Below are 21,777 nucleotides of genomic sequence, written 5' to 3' on the forward strand. Positions count from 1 at the left end.
GCCCTGCTGTTGTGTTCAAAACTGCATTTAAAGATAGCATTTTGATCATGCTGGGTTTAAGGAGAATGCTGACTCTCCAGATATTTTACATAATACTGTAGGATACCATAGAACAGGGATCTTCAACCTAAGGCACCTAACCAATGGCACAGTAGCAATAAGTGTGCAAGACATTTTTTTTTTGGAAATGTTCCAATCCACATGCCAAATGACCTTTTTCACAGCCATTGACAGAATCACAGCCTGTTATTTACGGTAGTTTGATTGACTTTTTCCCCCATCTGCCTTGTGCGAAGACCCGTCTTATTGTGCCTCTGATTGGCTCGTTGCCTTCTTCACAGAATGCAGTGCGAAGGAAAAAACTAACTCTGCCTGAGCAGGCATGGTAGATGATGTAGACAAACAAACAAATACTGTATAACCATTAGGGTTGGGTGTCGTTCCATGCGTACCCAACGGTACATTTATTCTGTACTTCCCATTTCAGAACTGTTTTTAAGTACATATTAACAATGGAAAGCAATTCTTACCAGTGTATCTTGATTGGGAATCAAATGAATGCAAAGAAAGTGACTTTATGAACTTGATTTTAAGATTTGTATTTGTTTATTATATATTTAATCTAGTCACACATTTGAATAAATTGTTTGGTTGGATACTGGTGCTAAAGCGGTACTTTTAAAACGGTACATTTAACGGTATGGTGCCTTAACAGTGCCTGAACAGATACTTTTTAAGAAAGTTAAAAAAAAAAGGGTACTAAACAGTTGGCGATGTTAAAGAATGGCTTGTTTATTGCTAAGGCCATATTGTCAAAATTAAATGATTTAATAATAATGCAATCACTATAACAATAATTTATTTCACTAGTAAATAGCTGTTGAATGACAAAAACAACCACCAGATGGGAAAAGGGCATTTAACAATTTTGAATGCACCACAAGGCTGTAAATTACCAGTTTCATTGAACGCACCGTCCGTATTTTTCCGACAACAGCAGCTGCAGATTGTTACATCCCGGTTTCGGAATCCTCTACAGTGAAATACAGACTAACTTTACACCGTTTAGCGTTAGCTGTCAGTATTGTAACTGTGTTTAATCCAGCTACTAGCTAGCGGTAGGCTGACGTTAGCTGCTGTCGAGTATAGTGTTAACTAGCGTCATGTGCAGCGATGTTTCTGTAACGTCTGTTTCAGAGCATCAGAGAGAAGTGCAGGCATATCAGTGGCACCAGAATGAGGCACCGAAATCCGCGTTGCTATTCCTGCAGTAGCAGGATGTGTTACGAGGAAGTACAGCAAAATAGTAGCCTGTTAGGCACGACGCAAAGCTGAGTGAAGTGAAAATAAATGGCGGCAAGCGATTAATACGATTTAAAAAAAAAAAAAAAAAAAAAAAAAAAAACGCATTATGCTCGACCCTTAATCGCATCGCGATTAACGCGTTAATGCTGACAGCCCTAATGTAAACACATAAAATCATATTTAGTCAGAGGTTTCGGAGTTTTAATATTTTTGTTGTTGTTTAGCAATCTGAGTGACTCAGTTCTATGAGAAAAGGTAAAACATTTAGTTTATTAGTTTATAATGTTGACAGTCCCCTTTTAATTACCTGTACAGTAAAAGGAGCAGCTTTACCCAGTTGTCAACAGGCATCCTAAAATAAATGGTTACAAAATTTAATTAAAATAAATTACACTACATTTATAATTACAGCAGGCCTAAGCAAAAGGGAGTAAGACATACAAAAATGTGGCATACAATTGGCAAACAGTTCATGCAATAAAAACAATAAAGAGGAGACAAGGGAAAAGAGAATAGTCACAGAGGCCACATTGAAAGCACATAAAAGACAACATGGAGGCAGGCAGCAGAGATGGAGCGGCAGCAACAATGACTCACAATGTCACATCAAACACACATCACATCTATCAGATAAATGTGTGCAGTTATAGTTGTCGGACAGCCATATTTTAAGGTGTGTTGTAAAGGTGGAATATGTATGTATATATTTGATAGTGGTGGGCAGTGAATTCCAGTTTTGTATTGCTGAACAGAAAATTGAAGTTGACCAAATGTGCTTTTCTTTTTCTTTTTTTAAGATTATTTTTTGGGCATTTTAGGCCTTTATTCGGATAGGACAGCTTAGACTTGAAAGGGGAGAGAGAAGGGGAATGACATGCAGCAAATGGCTGCAGGTCGGAGTCGAACTCGCGGCCGCTGCGTCGAGAGTACACCTCTATATATGGGCGACCGCTCTACCAGGTGAGCTAACCAGGCGCCCAAATGTGCTTTTCTTGAATGGAATTAGAAGGTGTGGTGCTTCTGGTGATCCGATTGCTGTTGTTGTGTTGGATTATGAATGAGTTAAAAGTAGGGAAGATGTGTTGTGCAAAATTTTGTAGACTAAACAGATGTTTCTGTATTTGATCTTCCCAGCTCAGCAGTTTACGGTTATTTAGGATATTACAATGATGCGAACTGTTAATCTTCTGGGCCAAAACTTTTAGGTTTTTTCCGTAAGTGACGAGCCGGTAGTTTGGTCCCAGGTTGTGTGTTAGGTGTGACATAATTATGGCATCCATAAATACTTAAATTGTAGCACAATACTAATGTTTTGATCTGAAATGGTTATATTCGACACAATGTTACATTGTCTCTTTGTGAAAAACATTCCTTCCTTCAGTTTTAATTACATTCAGTTGAAGGCAGGAACGATTTAGCCAATTGGTTATCTGATCCATAGCTGTGGTGAGTTTGGCAGCAGCCAGATGTTTTGTCTTGGCATGCACATATACACTGTAAACCCGAATAAGTTACCAGAACTCAAAAAATGTGAGGCAATCAGTTGCCACAATTTTTTTAAGTTGATTAACTTAAAAGTCAAAATTTTCCAGAACTTAAAAGGTTGGATGAATTGCTACATGTACCTTTTGATAACAGTTAAATTAAAAGTGCTCATTTAACTCAACTCAAATATTTGCAGTTAATATGACTTACAGTTTTCTGTTAAGGCAGCTCAATTATTTTTCAGTTATTATGACTTAAAAGTTTTGAGTTTACAAACCACAGGAATAAGTTCACAGAACTTTAAAAAAATAAGTACACAACCACACCAGTTTATGTTAACCAAACTCAATGTTTATTAGTTTGTGTTGTCATTGTTTTAAGTACACATTAGTCAAATATGTTGAGTTTGTTTACTTAAAAACATGTGACTCAAAACTTAAAAATTTTGTGGCAACTGATTGCCTCACTTACATTAAGTTTACCTAACTTAATATATCTAAAAGTCATGAAAGTCCGCTTTTGAACAGTTAAATTTAAAATTAAATACAAAAATAAATAAACATTTATAAATTAAAATAAATAGAATAAAAAAATAATTTTAAAATATACTTAAATAAATTGTATATAAATAAATAAATACATTTGAGAGATTTTTAAGAAGAAAAACTTCTAGCCTTCCAAATGTGTTCCTGGTCACTTAAGGAACACACCGACTTATTGGGACTTTAGCTTATTCCCCATATCCCCCAGAGTTAGATAAGTCCATACATACCCTTCTCATCTCCGTGCGTGTCTGACGCACCCACTGCTAGCTGCTGAGAAACAGCCATCTTCTAACCGTATACATACTGACAACTATTCTCAGAAAGGGTGAAGCACTGATACTTCTGCTACTTGGGCAGAGTGATTTGCACCTGAGAAGCCCCGTGGTGAGGAGCAGAGAGTTCGCCTGGAGTTCTGCAAGCAAATCACTCCACCCAAGTAGCAGTGCTTTGCCTTCTGAGAATATAGTTCCCAGTTTGTATACGGTTAGAAGATGGCTGTGTCTCATGTGACCTTGTTATTCGTACACGCTGTGACTATACAAATCACAACATGTAAATAGGAAAATGTTGGCGTTATTTTGTCACTTATTAGGAGCATAGATGGAGCTGGTTACCTCCAGGATCTGTGCTAAGCTAGGCGTGGGTGCATCAGACAGAGTTACGACACGCACGGAGATGAGAAGGGTATGTATGGACTTATCGAACTCTGGGGGATACGGGGAATAAGCCCCAATAAGTAGGCGTGTTGCTTTAAGGCCCTAGGAAATAAATATGTATCACAAATTTCTGATATTGACCAGACAACTAATCAGATAGTCAGGAAAATAATCGGAGTAATCAAAAACAATAATAAATAATACCAAAATGAAATTATTGTTTGCTACAGCTATAAAAGAAAAAAAAACACTGCTTTTGGCTTCCTGATTAATTCCTGAGTAAGGCAACAGGGCAGCAATTTGGGTGAAATTTCAAAAATTCTATAGACTGTTTAAGAACATTTTCACTTAAAACTCTAAAATGTAAATGTTTTACATAACCAGTATCAAATGCACAGTGAAATGTGGGTCATCTTGTGCAGCCCACAATGGTTAAGAAAAACATTAAAACATACAAAACATTAGCGTTACTTTTGCATTATATTAATGAGAACAAAGGCATATTGTGTAGTTTGGGCCTATTGGCTGAACACCTGCAAAGTAGTGCAGTAACTTTTTGAGGCATTATTTAGACAAAAGGAGATAACTTTGAACTAGCCTTTTATAATGCTTTACCCTGCAGCCTTTTTTCAGATGAGTTTCTACATCATTAAGCCATTCTTGAGGGTCTGCAACCTTGGTGGTAGTTTACCACTTTCTAACCTGTTCACATCTTTAATGCAATCAGACAAATGGCAAACATAAAGTGGACTAATTGCAAAATTCACAAAGCTCATTTGAATCATTGAACCTGTTCAATGTTCCACTGGGTCAACCTATGAAATGTGTAAAAATCTATTTACCTGTTCATCATTGATTTTTTTTTTTTAATTTTAGCCAGAGCATCTGCTGTCTTCCCAGTTTTTGATGCCTTCTGTCTGAATAAGGTCATCGGTTGAGGAAGATGGCGGTCAAGCTCAGGATAGCATGTGTTGGGCAGGTTCTGATTTGTAATCCGCTGGAACTCTGCATACAACTGCATAGAAATAACAGCAGGAGGAGAACACTTAAAAAAAACAGTCCAATTTGAAGAATCTAGCACACATTTATAAAGCAAAAATATCGGCCAAATGAGTAAGAATCACAATTTTCACTTTAAAAGAGAGAGCTGATCCATATTACCTCGGACTCTATTTTGAGACCAGGCCAGAGGTCCATGAGCTCGTTCACTGGTGGGCAGGATATCACTATGGTCTGTCGGCATAGGGGGAATGTGGTCTCCACCATCTTTCTTCAACAATATTTGCAAGCAAATACAAAGTAAAATATGATCTGTTCAGTGCCAAAGGTTAAATATCATTAGGAAGATGATATTCGTGAACAGAAGACATTCATGAACTGTTGACTTGAATACGGCAAAAAGCATTATTTTGATCAAACAGGCAAGTAGAATAAACAAATGATATGTGTATGTGGGAGTGTGTATGATTTAGGGTTACCACACTAAAACATTGTCTGAAAAAAAAAAACAATTTAAGTTACTGGTATTTAGAGGTGTGTGTGTGTGTGTGTGAGAGAGAGAGATTCATTGGATTACCTGGTATCTTTATCACATCTCCAGTTATCTTCCTTAACTTTTTGAAACTGGAACAGAGAGATGCAAAGGCATAAACTGATCTGAAACTGAACAAGTAAAAGCATTCAAAGAGTGTCGAATTATAAATACTTATAAATGTTCCCTGTTAATGATCTTTTCATTTGATCCCTAAAGTGTGAAGTTACTAAAGCCATCAAGCAAAATTAACATTACTGTAAAGAAAAGCAGCAGCACTTGAACCTTACTGCATGCTTAATCAACAATAATGCCATTTCTACAAACCAAAGCTTTACTGTTAAGGGTTTTTACTTTATTCATCTTTGTCATGAAAAGCAGCTTGCCTCCAGCAGGGTCGTTTGTTTTAAAACCGACGCAACACAAGTGGGCGAGCACGGGCAGTTGACTCGTGTTCTGTTAACCGCAATCTCCGTGTCTCAGACAGTCTGCTCACACAGAATTTAAAACGAGCGTCCCTAGAAGCTACAGGGAGCGCGGACTTGCAGTGTAGGAACTCAGTTTGACTCATTATGCTCGTTTATGCTCTTTTAATATGATATTGGACCTTAGCGGTGCACTATTGAAAGTTTCCATCAACAAAAACTAACTATCGCATATGAGGTGTCTGTTAGTGCTTCTACTAACAACTCATTTTCTAACACCACCTTTAAGCGGGGAATGAGCGTGTGATTACTAGATTCATCCGTCGTAAAATTCTTCAGTGAGTCTGGTAGTGGTGGGTCGCTAGCTGTGCTGCTGGAGTGTGTAACGTTAGTGGTCGCGCTAATTAGCTAGCTAGCTAGCTAGCTAGCTCTTTAGCAGCTAACCTATATCTGACAAGTTGCCAATCCCTACAAGACTTCCGTGATAAGCCAGTGAAGGGCGGGGGCTTGGAGAAGTTCTACACTCTCTGAGACAAACGCATGTAAAAATGTATAATGTATAAAAGAAGTAAAAGTGAATGAATATTAACATTCAAAACTTACAGTAAGTCCAGTGAGGCTGATTGCTGCTGCGTAGGTAGTAACTTCTGCAAGCCTACTGTCTGTTGCTTCCCGCCTTGCTGCGTTGTTCAAACTTTTCTTCTTCTGTTTTTTTCCAAAGAGCGGTAAGGAAGGTAGTATGCATATTAGCACCACCTTCTGCTTCGCAGGTTGAATCAGAGATTAACTCGGCATAAAAAATGATCCCTGCAGCTGCTCAACACTTAAATAAAAATAAAAAATATATAAGCAACATTAAATTGATGACAATAAAAATGCAAAAAATAAATACATTTTGTCCTCCACTAATGTCTAATGCATTTCAGACCATTTGCCTCAATCAAATTGTTACTGTTTTAAAAATACAAAAAATAAATAAAATAAATACATGTTGTCTTCCACTAATGTCTAATGCATTTCAGACCATTTGCTGATTGCAATTTATTTATTATGATCAATTTTACTTATTTGGTGAAGCACTTTGAGATTTTATTGTATTTTAACATGTGCTATATAAATTAAGTTTTTTTTTTAAATCACCCCTATTTGAAACAATAGAAATAACAGGACTTTATCATTCTTAGTATGTAATTACTTAATTCTATTAAGTTGCACTTAAGTTATGTTTTTAAGTTATGCTTACTTATACACAAAACAGTTCCATTTAATCAAAAATTATTAGTTAACAATACTCAAAAATGAAGAACATGTTACACCAACTTGACAAAATTAAGTTAGTATAACTTTTTCTAAAATTTTGAGTATACCCCACTTAATCTATTTAATTACTTTGAACATTCGGGTTTACAGTGTACTACGGTGTCGTCTGCATACATTAGTGTTTTGATATCAGGGCAAACTGACGGCAGATCATTAATATATAAACTAAACAAAAGCGGGCCAAGTATTGATCCTTGTGGTACCCCTGTGCATAAGTTAAGAGATGATGAAAGATGATTTTTTACAGAAAAGGTACACACTTCTCTGCAACCTTGGAGATTACAGGTAGAATACTGATTGGGCGGTAGTTACATCATTTTGATTTAAATATGGGAGTTACAATTGCAGTCTTCCAGGTAGTTGGGAATATCCCCTGTAGCACTGACTGGTTGATAGTTTGTGTGATAGGGTAGGCTATGTGTTCTTCAGGGATTTAAAGGGATGGTTCTGAGTAATTAGCTACAACTAATTGAGGAGAATCGGAGAGCTAGCTAGCAGCGGTAGCAGTAGGGCTGTCCTAAACTATTAATCTAGTGATTATTTTTTCGATTAATCTAACAATAAATTTTTCAATTAGCGATTATTTTCCCATTGCTCAATTATTAATAATTTACACAAAACAAATTTCAATAAGGTTCAAATCTCTATTTATTAAAATTGTTTAACACTGCACTGTTCAAGTAAAATGAATTTGTATTGCAGCCTGAAGCCAGATGTAGGCTATCAATCCAACAACAAAATAAAGTCACTTTCAGGAGGAATACAAAAATAAAAACTTAAAGTAAACAGAGCAAGTGCAAAAAGAGTAATCTGTATTTGCTTATTTTAACAGAAGTAGGTAAAATAATGAATAAGCTCTTGTTTAACATCCAAGCTCTTCTCCCTTTAATCTTACAGTAAAGTGCAATTTTAGCAACATATGAAATCCGATGTATCAAATAAATCCAACATAAGGCAAATTGCAGAGTGTCTAATATAACAGTCTGTAATCGATTGGGTCACTCATGATGATGGTAAACCAAATCAATGGACTAACGTACCGTTGGGCTGCTACTGGGAACACATTTGTCACTATTTGTTAATTGCACATGCTTGGGAGTAAAGCTTAGATCGGGCACTGCCTGGCCCAACACATTAACTGGAATTATGAGCCCGAGCCCGATTTTAACCCGACAATTTGTTAATAAGTGGGCCGTTATAACTGACGTTATAAAGGACTCGTGAGATATCTGAAACAATCTGGCGTGGTTGCGCAATTATCGAAGACAGCGCTACAGATGGGGGAGACACGATTTAGCACAGTTTACCTCACACTCAAGTCAGTGCAGGACATATACCCAGAGCTGTGGGAGAAGCTGGAGAGGCATAGCTTTCTCCCCACCCAATTAGGCTAATAAAGTAATGATGAAATAAACGCAAATGCTTGATTAAGGGCCCGGCCCAGCCCGGGGATAGTGGCAGGAAATATTGTCCCGACCCGGCCAATGGGTCAAGTTTGGGCTTGGGCAGAGAATCTAAACTCTACTTGGGAGGGAAAGGGAGCAGAGCAAAAAGGTAAGCAGAACTTATGGTGATTTGCTGCTTTTATCCTGACTCAGTGATGCATTTTACAAAGTCTACAGACTACCACGTTGTTGTTGGCATTAAAAGTAAAATACTCCCACACTTTAGAAGACTGTGTGCGAGCCTTTTTCTCAATGTGTTGTTGAACTTGCGAGGAATCCATACTTGCGCCGTTGCTGGAGGCAGGCAGCTATGTTTTTGTTTTTTTTTAGATTTCTACGCGTGATGCTTCGACACAAATTATTTTTTATTTGTTATTTGTACTACTGTAGAAGTTTGGTACCATTCCGGGCATTATTAGTGGGGTAATTTACGAGATACACCTTTGGTTCCATTAGCGCCTGCACTAAGCCATTCGGCTGATAGCACTAACTCGCCCAATGTTCGACCAAGGGACAAAAAGCTTCTGGGGGGGGTGTTTGGCTTGAGGTCATGATGCAAAGGACCCTAGGGTGAAATTACTCCGAACCATCCCTTTTAAGCATTTTAGAATCCATACCATAAATGTCCTTTGCCGTTGAAATTTTAAGATAATTAATAATTGCCATTGCATTCTTAATCTGTTCCCAGATCAGCTTTGTGTTACCCTTTTGCCTCATAAATAATTGTTATAAAAAAATTTACTTTAGCCTTTCTGATCACTTCTCTATTACATAATGAAGTGAACCTATACCTATCACTATTTAACTCGGTTAACGATCTTTTTAATGCAGAGTCTCTTTCTTTCATCAGATTAAATGTTTCAGTATTGAGCCAAGGGAGTGCGTGTTTTTTTTTCTTTCCTTTGACCGTTCTAATAAACTCCTTAACTAGACTATGTACTGTAGCTTGGTAGCAAACATTTTGCAATCTGCTCCTGTGTTGCTCCCAGTAATTATATTTTTCTAATCAGTCAGCTGTACTATTCTTTGAAAATTAGCCATTTCATTTTTTGGAATCCTGAGTTGCTCCACAGGTTTGATAGAATGATGAAAGCGCTTCTTTGTAAGTTTTCTTGACAATAATATCAGATTATGGTCGGACAGTTCAGTAATTAAAATTTAATGTTTTTACAATTCTTTCAGCTTTGTTACTAAATATTAAGTATATCTGGGTCTGGGAGGATGTGGTTATTCTAGTTGGACCTTCCAACAATGGTGAAAAATCCAGACTGTCTGTGATCTGCTTAAGGGATTTCCCATTAGTCTTATCCAGCCAGTTACAATTTAGATCGCCAAGTTGTATTACCTTGGTTTTAAAATCACATGCTTGAAGTAGCTTTTTAAATGTGAAATAAAAAACATTATTAGAGGAATGCATTGGATACATTTTGTTTATGAAGAAGACAAAGTTAGTGGGTTCAAAAAAGTTAGAATCCAACTCTGTCCAAAATCTTTTGGATATTTTAACAATCAAAAAAATGTGAGAAATTGTTTCTTTATTCTATTTACAAAATGTACAGGAAGAGTCAATGTCAAAACGAAATTTTAGCAATATGATGATAAGCAGGTTATTAAGGGTGCTCCGATCAGGATTTTTGGGGCCGATCACCGATTGCTGTGAGCCGTGTCGACCGATGCCGATCACCGGGTCTATTTGAAACCTTCTATTTATCATATTTATCATATATTAATTTTAATATTCTTAACAACAATGCATAAGTATTAAAATTAACAGAAGATAATGTGTTGTGAATTGTCAACGGTTTACTTTTATTGACAGGAAACATTCCACTTCCTCTGTTAGAAACACACTTTAAACAGCTTAGAGCTTAACATATAGCTAAAGCCTTATTCGGAATAAATTGCAAAAAAAACTGTCAGTGTGTCTTTAGTGTGTTCTGAGCAGGGTGGGGCCACTTAAATTTTTTACCAGCCACTTTTTCCAGAATTCAAATTTATAAAAGAGTGCACTATCATATTTTGAATTGCTTTATTAAATACATAATTTAATAAAGCAATTCAAAATATGACACCGGGGATATGTCGCCACATTTTTTAACAGATAATTTTCCTTTCGTCTGTACCTCAGCTCAGCTAGCTAGCTAGCTAGTTAGACGGCGGCGTCCCGGACTAGCGCTGAAAACTAGCTACTCGACTGGTCAAAGCCCCGGCTGTGAACGGTTTCATTTCCTGTAAGTTCTTCACAATAAAAGTCCTCCGTTATTTTCGTATTTGAATGTTTTTATTATGAAGCAGCAAAATCCGGAAATGTTAGGGATTCATTAGCAGTAACGTTTATTATTAATACATGTTTTATTAATATAATGTATTTATTATGTGTCAGTAGCTTGTTGATCTTTACATTGTAAGTTAATTTCATATCCTGGCCTGGGACACACATTCATACGGTTTGATAAAGGACTTATTGGACTTTAACTTATCATTGATTTTACAATAACGAGTGTAGCTCATGGATGTATTAAGTGTAGCTGTCCTCAATTTAGGTCATCCTGTACGTCTCATCTCCGGTTTTTCCTGGTGTGTGTGTGTAACTGAGCAGCAGAGAGCCAACAGATTTAAAACGGCAGCAGCTTTCAAGCGACTTAAACATCGTTACAGTCTACATTGACGTTAAAATGTAAACAGGTTGGCAGGATGGTCTGAAATGTTTTGCACGGTCTTTCGCTGTACGTTTTGTCAATGCGCCACTTGTTTGAAAAGTACCTTCTCTTTTTCTTTACTTCGCCCTCAACAGCTTGTACATCCATAGCTACTGCTGACTCCGCAGCGGGCCTCTTAACACCGGGGATATGTCGCCACATTTTTTAACAGATAATTTTCCTTTCGTCTGTACCTCAGCTCAGCTAGCTAGTTACACGGCGGCGTCCCGGACTAGCGCTGAAAACTAGCTACTCGACTGGTCAAAGCCCCGGCTGTGAACGGTTTCATTTCCTGTAAGTTCTTCACAATAAAAGTCCTCCGTTATTTTCGTATTTGAATGTTTTTATTATGAAGCAGCAAAATCCTGAAATGTTAGGGATTCATTAGCAGTAACGTGATTCCTATAAGCATTGTGCATTGTTACTTAGCAACAGCATTCTTTGACAAAATCTGGTTGGTGTGTAACTTAGCTGCGTATAGAACATTTTCTCACGAGTAGTGCGTCATCTGATCGGCCTATCTGATCGGCCTTTATGGAGACCACCGATCAAACTATTTAAAGCCTTTATCGGCCGATAACGATCGGTTCCCGATCAATCGGAGCACCCTTACAGGTTATATGTTAGGTAAAAGTTTGAGGTGTACTTCCTTAGCTTTGTAAGTATTTATAAGGTAGAAAAGCTAGCTTCCAAACTAAAAGGGCTTGATGATGGAATTTCGATAATTTGATTTTCAGAAGAAAAGACCTCCAATTTTGTTGAAAATGTGATTAAACCAGTTAACTTTAAAAGTATTAAAAGTGTCAACTTATGCTTTACTATTGGAAAGAAACACTTTTCCTAAGTTTATCTGATTTATTTACCCCCCCCAAAAAACTATAAAAATTATATTTTCGTCTAGGGGTGTAAGAAAAAATCGATACACTTGAGTATCACGATATTTTATTTTGCAATACTGTATCAAAATTTCAAAAAGGCAAGTTTGATTTATTTTTTTTAAATATTCATGTAAGACAGTGGTTCACGTTTATCTTGTGTTTAAACCTCCTACCGCTAGATGGCTATGCTGAGACGTACCACCTTGCCTAACCGTGCCTAGCAGTGCCTAACTTTTTGCTAGAAGCTAACAATGTAGCTATGGCTGAACTTTGGGATTGTGGTTCACAGGTTCTTAGTGAGCTAATTTTTATATGCTAAAGTAGGCCAAACTAGCAGTTTGATTTTCTGTTAACCTAAAGTAAACTTCTTTGACTTTTATGAACATCATGTCTTTTTTTAAATATTAGTTTTTCTAAAATTATACTTAAAAAAAAAATCCCAATATATTGCCTTACGCACAGTATCGAAATATATTGAATCGTGACCCACGTATCGTGATACGTATCGTATCGCCAGATTCTTGCCAATACACAGCCCTATTTTCGTCTGTGGCTGTTAAATCATTTACAAATGAGGATAAAGATGTATACAAATAGGGAATATACTGTACATTTTAATGATAGTTTTTCTGAGGTAAAAGCTAGGAGTTGTGGAGTGCCAAGAGGAAGTTGTTTAGGGCCACTTTTCTTTTCAATTTTCACGAATGATTCTTTTGATGACTTTTTTGTCATGGCCATCTGAGGAAGCTATGTACGTATGTAAGTTTTGGGCAGATCGGACATAAACACTAGGACAGTGATTGTCAACTGGCGGCCCGCGGGCCACATCCGGCCCACCAAAGCTTTCAGTCCGGCCCGCAGAATAATAATAAATTCAGAAAATGTGAAAAGGAAAAAAGCATTCTGGTATTAAGCATTTCGAACATTCACATCAGGTAACATTCCACAGAGAGCGCAAATGGGCGTGGTCGACATCATGTGATTCAGCTTCATTCAATGAACACCTGGATTAAAGGTTTTTAAATATGTGATGTGTAATGTGGAAGTTATAGATCAAAATGCATCTACCTTGAGTATAGCGCCACCTAATGGTCCACATGTGTAGTATTTGGTATGTGAGGTGTATAACGATTATACATCTACCCTTCAAATTGGTAGTTGCTCACAATAGCGTAAGAGATGAATCCAAACATGGTTCCAATAGGTCACGCCCACTTTGACCATTCAGTACACTAGTCACAATAGCCTCACCCACCCAGCCTTCGCTCAAGCAGTTACATCTCCTTGGTCAACCCAAAAGCCCACACCTCCTTTGGCTGCCACTCCTTCCATTTCTCAGCTGCAGATGACATGAACAAACTACAAAAAACCCTGAAACTCAAAGCCCTTATCCCACTAACTGCCTTCAGATCACGTCTGTCTGAGCTCCTGTCCGATCACTGCACGTGCTGTTATTCTTTGATCCATCTTTCACCCACTTACCCCGTTATCCTTGTCACGCCCAATTGCATATTTGCACAGATGCACATCTTCATTGCTATCATATTCTGTTCTCGCTCTTTTGCACCTTTATCTGCCCTGATATGCTCAACTGTTTTTTCTTTTCTTCCCACCTTTGTATCACACAATTTTAGTACACTCTACTGATCTATGTCACTATCTAGACCAAAATTCTGCACTAACTATATTGACTCTTTACCACATTTCAGCATTTTAGATAGTATGTCAATTGATATTTACATTGACTCTTTCAACATTTATACAGTCTGTCTATTCATGCAGATTGTTATTCCTGATCTACATTAGCACCTAGACCACTATTTTCAACTGTATATTGACTCTTCACTACATTCAGCAGTGTTATTGACTGTCTATTCGTGTATATTGTGTTGTTATTACCGTATCACTTTCGCAAATCCTCCGACTTACTTACACCGCCCTTTTCGCCAGCTTTGTAATGCCTACCTAATCTGCACTTTATGTAGCCTATTGTATTCTGTTTTCTTGTATTTTATTGTATGTCAAACTGTATGTTGTCTTGCATGCTTATGCTTTTCTTGGCCAGGTCGTCGTTGCAAATGAGAACCTGTTCTCAACAGCCTACCTGGTTAAATAAAGGTTAAATTAAAAAAAAGAAATTGTAGGCGTGGCCTCAGGAGTATATCATAAAGATCGGATGAACTGTTCATGAGAAACTTTTCATATTTGTAGCGCCCCCTATAGGCCAATCTTCGCCAAATTGGCCTACAGAGCCTCAGAGGGTCATGCCGAAGAAGAATCTAAGTTTCGCGTTGATGGCACTTATTTTGGGCGAGATATGCAAAGGTTTGCATTTTCATAACTAGCTACACAATTTGTTCATATGTAATTTTCGCATTTTCTAATGGAGCAAAATTCTTTTGAAAAAGTTTCGTGCAGATCAGCCTAGGAGGAGTTTAATAAAGTAGATGTCACATTTATTGCGATTTTTCGTGCATTTAAGTCAAGGTGGAAATGGGCATGGCCTAGGTCATGTGATGCAGCACCATTCAGGGAATGTGTGGATATAAGGTTTATAAATGTGCGATGTTTGGTATGGGAGTTATAGGACAACTTATTTTGCTACAGCGCCACCTAGTGGCACAAGTGTGGCATTTGTTGTGCCTTAGGTTCCTGCAGAGTTCTGGACCAGTCCTGAAAATGGCACCGCCTGACCATGCACGGTTTAGGCTGTAGCCACACTTTCTCCACTCCAGAAATGCTGTCATTTTTTCAGATATTAGTACTGTACTCGACAGTCATCAGATTGTTTTCTGCTCCCTCCCTGTAGAACTAGTTTAATACAGAGGATAGTGAATTATGGTGCAATGGTGGCATGGAATTCATTAGCGAGCTATGGGATTTTAGAAAGTGAGAAAATATGTTTCCATAAAAAGTTAAAATTGTATTTATTTACAGAAGAAATGGTGTAGAATACTATAGATTACATATATTTTTTATGATCTTGAAGATTTAAAATTGACTTTGGCAATTAACTTTGAGCTATCCTTTTTTGTCACCTAGAAGATACATTTGCAGGTACTTGCTTTCTGTTGATGAACTATTGAAGATATAAATGATTGTGAGCAAATGTATGGATTAGACAGGTTTTGGGCTTGTGTTGAGTGTTGTCTGATGTATTTGTTTACTTTTGTTACGAGTATGAATGTTATTTATGTAAGTTTATGTTTTATTGTACCTTCGGAGTATGTTTTTGCTGTTCATTTCCCCCTAACCCTTTTAATGTAATTTCACAAAATTTTGACACAGTGGCAACACGCAGTGACAAACAAGGCATAATTGGGCAACAGTGTGTCAGTGACCCTTACAACCCTTACCCACTCACAGACCAACCCAAATCAGGTCAGAATCAGATGGGGACGGACCACACACACACACACACACACACACACACACACACACACACACACACACGCTCTCATATAGAAATACGGACCAAAAAAATAAATAAAAGTAATGTAATGGCAGCTGCATTAGAGTAGTGGGGAAAAAAACGTAGGCCTCTCTTGAGTCTCGAGATATGTTGAATGAGTTAACAAGTTCCAGGACAGGATTCCATGTATCTAAGAACTTCTTGGTAGAGCCTCGGAGTGAGAATCTAAACTTTTAAAGCTTTAAATTGTAAAGCACCTCCTTAATCCAGCGGTCATGTGTTAGGGGTCCGGTGAGTCTCCAGTTGAGCAGGATCAGCCTCCAGGCTAACAAGGTTGTAAAAGCCAGGGCCCGCTTTAGTGCTACAGAGAGGTTAGTGTCAGGGGGAGTGCCAAAAATGACTGACAATAGATTGGGTGGAATGGTCTGGCCATAAGCTCTGCTTGTGTCAAAAACACTTAGTGAAAAAGCTTCTAGCTTAGGGCAAGACCAGAACATATGACTGTAGTTGGAAGGGGATTGAAACTGTTCCAAAACTCTTAAAATCACAGGGAGAGAACTGGCTGGATTTGATTTGTACAGAAGTAGGTCATCCACATACAGTGAGACTTGAGTTGTGTCGGACAATCCAATACCTTTTGAAACCTTCCTCTGAGCGTAGCCAAACGGCCAGGGGTTCTATCGCGATGGCGAACAGGAGTAGCGACAGCGGACAGCCCTGCCTGGTGCCTCTCCAGTGGGAGAAAAGTGGTGACACCATATCGTTAGTTTGATCTGAGGCCACCAGGGATGAGTATATTAGCCTGACCCAAAGAGTAAAATTGTTACAGAGGCCAAACCTATCCATTACCTCATATAGGTACCTCCCCTCGACCTGGTCGAAGGCTTTTTCGGCGTCGAGGGAAACAACTTATTCCGGGGTTTCATTGCTCGACGAATAAATGATCTTAAGGAGACGCCTAGTGTTCTGGGAGGACCGTCGGCCTGGCATAAACACTTAGAAATAATAAAGGGCAACACCCGTTGAAGATGGATCGTAGAACTTACGTTAAGGAGTGATATTGGTCTTTAGCTACTACAGAGCAGGGGATCTTTCTTTTCTTTTTTTTTTTTTTTTAGAATTAGGGAGATAGTTGCCCTCAACAGGGTGTCTGGTGGGCGATGTTGCAGAAACGCTTCGATGTACACATCTTTTAGGACTTGCGCATGGAAAGCGCGGAAAGTTTTGTAATATTCTGCAGTAAAGCTGGCCGGGCGACTTACCGATTGATTGATGGCTCCTTGAACCTCAGCAACAGTTATGAGTTCACCCAGGGGCGGACTGGGACAAAAATTCAGCCCTGGCACTGTAGCCACACCAGCCCACATTACCACGCCCATGCAGCCCCACCCACGGACACGTCACACCTGCATTCACCAATTACATTTGTGTACAGATGGTGAAATAATAAAAGCAGTACCTTATGTGCCAGATTTTTAAACATATAATGTAAGTGACAACTGACAACAAAAGAGTGCAAGTGGCAAACTATGCTTACTACTTTTTAAAGAGCACATGTTTATAACACATTTACACATACAGCAAAAACAAAAGAAAAAGAATCTGAGGATGTTGTAGAGTCTGTGTGCTGTCTGTTTATGCCGTTTGCATGCTGTTACTGTCATTCTTTACAGTATGTTCTTTGTTGTCACTGTCTGTTCGATTCTCCTTGTTTCTCTCTGTTGACACTGTCCGTCTGATTCTCCATATTTTCTCCATATACTCTGTTTTAACTCTCTAACTCTGCAATTTTAATGTTTGTATGGCTCTGTGATTATACTGGAACACTCTTGGCTGACTGTCATTGTGTCCATGGTTGTTCTTGCTGGTATCTGCTATCACTGTGCTTTATTGTATTGTCAGCAGGCGTCGCAGCAGTTCACTCTTCTCTGCCACCCTGTCAATGACAACATCTGTATCCAGGGCCATAAGTATTTACTTTTCAGTTGCTATCAACATAAATGGCTCCAAGTGATCCTTGGATATGGTGCTCCTGAGTCGATTCTTTTTTTTTTTTTTTTTTTATAAATTTGAGTGTTGAGAAGCTTCTCTCACAAGCTACCTGGGTGACAGACAGGGTGAGTAGGAACTTGTACCCAAGGCCTATAACATGGTAAGCATCTGTTAACAAGTTGTATTGCCATAAAAGTTGATAACAACACACAGCACAGTTCTTACATGTTGAACAACTTTTATTCATAATCTCTACTTGTTCTTCATCAGTTCCATCTGTAGGTATCTCTCTCACAAGTCTAGTTGTGTACTCCACTGCAGACTTTTTCAGTCTCTCTCATTGACCAGCGAGACTAGTCAGCTCACACTGCAAAGTGACAACAGTGCCCGATTGTCAAACTTTAGTAAGCATGTGCCTAGTTCTGTGAGCGACGTGTTGGGCAATCCACTATCTCTGATCTCCGAGAGTCTTCTAGGGTCCAGATAAGCAAGGTCGGCAAACAATGTGCCATGTGTTGGGAAGCGTTGGTGGATGCTTTCAGTGACTGTGTCCATAATGACATGGCATGCCATTTCCACGTCCCTTTCCACCTCATCCTGTGCCAAATCCCCTGGCATTGGCTTCTTTTTCCTTATTCTTTTCTTAGACAGCTGCCCTTTTAAGAGTCAAAGTTTCTAACATTCTTTTGCAGAGCTTTGTTTTCCCACAACCATCCGATGCGCTGTCAGAATGTCTAGTCCGCTGGTTTTTGAGAGGAGACGTTTTCTCCAGATACATACAAAAATGTTTGGGCAGTGAGGTTGGTTTCATACTTGAGCAGGGCCTCTCTTAACCCTCTGGCTTTGACACGTACATTTGGCTTTTGACTTGCCATCTCTTCAATAGTTGTCAAGGTGAGAACCACATTCACAAAAACGTGCATTTTGTGGGTTGCCAAAAAATCCGAAGACCTTCATCAGAGCAGCATCCTTGGCCCACCAGCGTGTTTCTCCTATGGGAGAGAGGTGTCTGTGGTGAGGGTCCTGACTCTTTTTCTCCCAGACATTCATTCTTTGATTGGACTCTTGAATGAAAACTGCTAGGTCATTTAGTAGTGAGAATAGTGATGCACTTTCTACAACTACTCTTGTGGTGTCTCCTATCACAAGATTCAGGACATGTGCGTAACACCACACATGTACTTGGTTTGGAGAGTGTGAAGAAAGCAAGGCAGAAAAGCCCTTGTACTGGCCTTGCATGTTTGCAGCTCCATCAGTAGAATTATCAATACAATTACTCATGTCCAGTTGTAGTGTATCAATGACTTCTTTAACTAACTGACTAAAGTACTTCCCAGATGATGCCTCACAACTGACAACGGCAACAACATCAGTCACATAGCGGAGGATGACGAAACATTGGTCTTTTCCAGAGATGTCTTGTGTTGTATCTATTTGCACTGAGAACATTACAGCTTGTGTAACTTCATAGTTAATATATTTTTGAATAATGCATTGGATGGCATCTATTACATTATTGACTATGTTTAGAAATCAAAGTGAGAAGGGAGCTTACAACTGTTTAATACAATGTAGGCTACTGTCAAAAACCACTGTGGAGCTAACTAGAAGTAGCGTGAATTGCTTTCTCTAACCTTTTCTACACCGCCTTTTCTCCTTTTACGGTCCATCTAGCTTTTACTGACAACCAGCTTTTAGCTCTTGTTGCACTCTCTCTCTAATGACGACGTGCTTGATTTTGACTGAACGCAACCTCTGATTGGGTCGGTCGGCCCATCTCGGGACCAGGCCAGCTGTTACCAACTAGCCAAATGCATAATAATAATAATAATAATAATAATAATAATAATAATAATAATAATAATGTTATAACCATAGTGAAATTGTGCAAGCGATAAAAACCCGTCCTATGCGCTGTCGGCCTGTAAAGGCAATTTATTTGTATATTAAAAAAAAAAAAAAAGTCTAAAAATCTGACCGACCCACATCTAAAAAAATGGTCCGGCCCATCTGGCATTTGCTAGGGGTGAGAAAAATAATCGATTCTTAGATGCATTGCGATTCTCTCTAGAACGATTCGATTATCGATTCTGATAAGTTAATGATCGATTTAAAAAAAAAAAACAATATATATTAGGGCTGTCAAACGATTACATTTTCTTAATCGCGATTAATCGTTGAATTTCTATAGTTAATCGCATGTTTTATCACATGATTTTAAAATTCTATTATTTTGCATTTCAGAACTGTTTTTAAGTACATATTAACAATGGAAAGCAATTCTTACCAGTTTATCTTGATTGGGAATCAAATGAATGCAAAGAAAATTACTTTAAGAACTTGATTTTAAGATTTGTATTTGTTTATTATATATTTAATCTAGTCACACAGTTGAGTCACTATTAGGGTTGGGTATTGTTTGGTTTGGATACCGGTGCTAAAGCGGTACTTTTAAAACGGTACCGGTGTCTTAACGGTGCCTGAATCAGTACTTTTTAAGAAAGTAAAAAAAAAAGAAGGGTACTAGTTGGCGACATTAAAGAATGGCTTGTTTATTGCTAAGGCCATATCGTCAAAGTTAAATGTTTAATAATAATGTAATCACTATAACAATAACTTATTTCACTAGTAAATAGCTGTTGAATGACAAAAACAACCACCAGATGGGAAAAGGGCATTTAACAACAACTTTGAATGCACCACGAGGCTGTAAATTACTATTTTCATTGAACGCACCGTCTGTGTTTTTCCGACAACAGCAGCTGTAGATTGTTACATCCCGGTGTCGGAATCCTCTACAGTGAAATACAGACAAACTTTACACCGTTTAGCATTAGCTGTCAGCATTGTAACCGTGTTTAATCCAGCTACTAGCTAGCAGTAGGCTAACGTTAGCTGCTGTCGAGTGTAGTGTTAACTAGCATCACGTGCAGCGATGTTTCTGTTTCCTGTAACGTCTGTTTCAGAGCATCAGAGAGAAGTGCAGACGTATCAGTGGCACCAGAATGAGGCACCGAAATCCGCGTTGCTATTCCTGCAGCAGCAGGGTGTTACGAGGAAGTACAGCAAAATAGTAGCCTGTTAGGCACGACGCAAAGCCGAGTGAAGTGAAATTTATATTTATTTATATATATATATATATATATATATATATATATATATATATATATATATATATTATATATATATATATATATAATATATATATATATATATATATATATAATTTTAAATGTGTTGATTTTCATTTAAAAGTTACTGTCTCCAGACAAGTACAAATCAGAAAACAGAGTGACTGAAAGAGGATGGGATAATGGACAACAACTGGCCAAAAGGAAAAAAAAATTTAAACTTTGTATATATACACATGATCTAAGAAGACACGCATAAAATAATTAGGCAAAACACATTACATCTGACCACCTCATGTTTAATGTTCTAAGAAGCCAATTATCCACCTTTAAACATGACTGAGCCTCTGACATGGAAGATTACTGTGAGAGAAGGTGACTTTCACAAGTATGTTTAAGGCTTAAGCATGGAATGACTACAAAACAAAAACCTCAGTAGACAAAACATTTCATTAAAACTTGTGTGTGACAAATACTGTATATGTCAAAATCTAAGCTTTGTCTAGCTGCTTTGTCTAGGAAGTGATTAGCAAACTCTGAGTAGCAAACTCTTTGCATCGAGATGCATCAAGTTTAGAATCGAATCGTTAGGTGCCAATCGATTCCCACCCCTAGCATTTGCCAGATGGGCAATCCGCCCCTGAGTCCAAGTCTCTTGTGGCTTGGTTGTCTATTTGTGGAAAGGTTATACCATTGAGCATGCCATCTACAATGGGAGGGCAATCAGAAGCTCAGCATGGAATTTGGCAAAAATGTCCTTGGTTCTGCTAGATCCTAATGGCTGGAATTAACCGTGAGGTCGCTCTGGCCTGATGGGCTAGAAGCTTCCCAGCTTAATCCCCAGATTCAAAAAAGTCATATCATATCATCATCATGTCTTGTCAATGGAACCATTTGGCAACTTTTTAAAAGTAAACTTTCCATTCAGAATCTTATTGGTATCCATTTCGGAT

General features: G+C 38.2%; 1 protein-coding gene and 1 long non-coding RNA gene across 6 annotated transcripts in view; both read left to right on the plus strand.

Moving 5' to 3' along the window:
• Positions 1-21,777, plus strand: part of LOC116040786 (epidermal retinol dehydrogenase 2-like) — a 92,319-nt gene that overhangs the window by 24,218 nt on the left and 46,324 nt on the right. The window lies entirely within an intron of this gene.
• Positions 648-20,240, plus strand: LOC116040809. Its single transcript, XR_004102768.2, has 3 exons — positions 648-766; positions 15,411-15,414; positions 20,221-20,240. It is a non-coding gene; the product is annotated as an uncharacterized LOC116040809 (long non-coding RNA).

This window comes from Sander lucioperca, chromosome 9 (assembly GCF_008315115.2).
Source record: "Sander lucioperca isolate FBNREF2018 chromosome 9, SLUC_FBN_1.2, whole genome shotgun sequence".
Lineage (NCBI taxonomy): Eukaryota > Metazoa > Chordata > Actinopteri > Perciformes > Percidae > Sander > Sander lucioperca.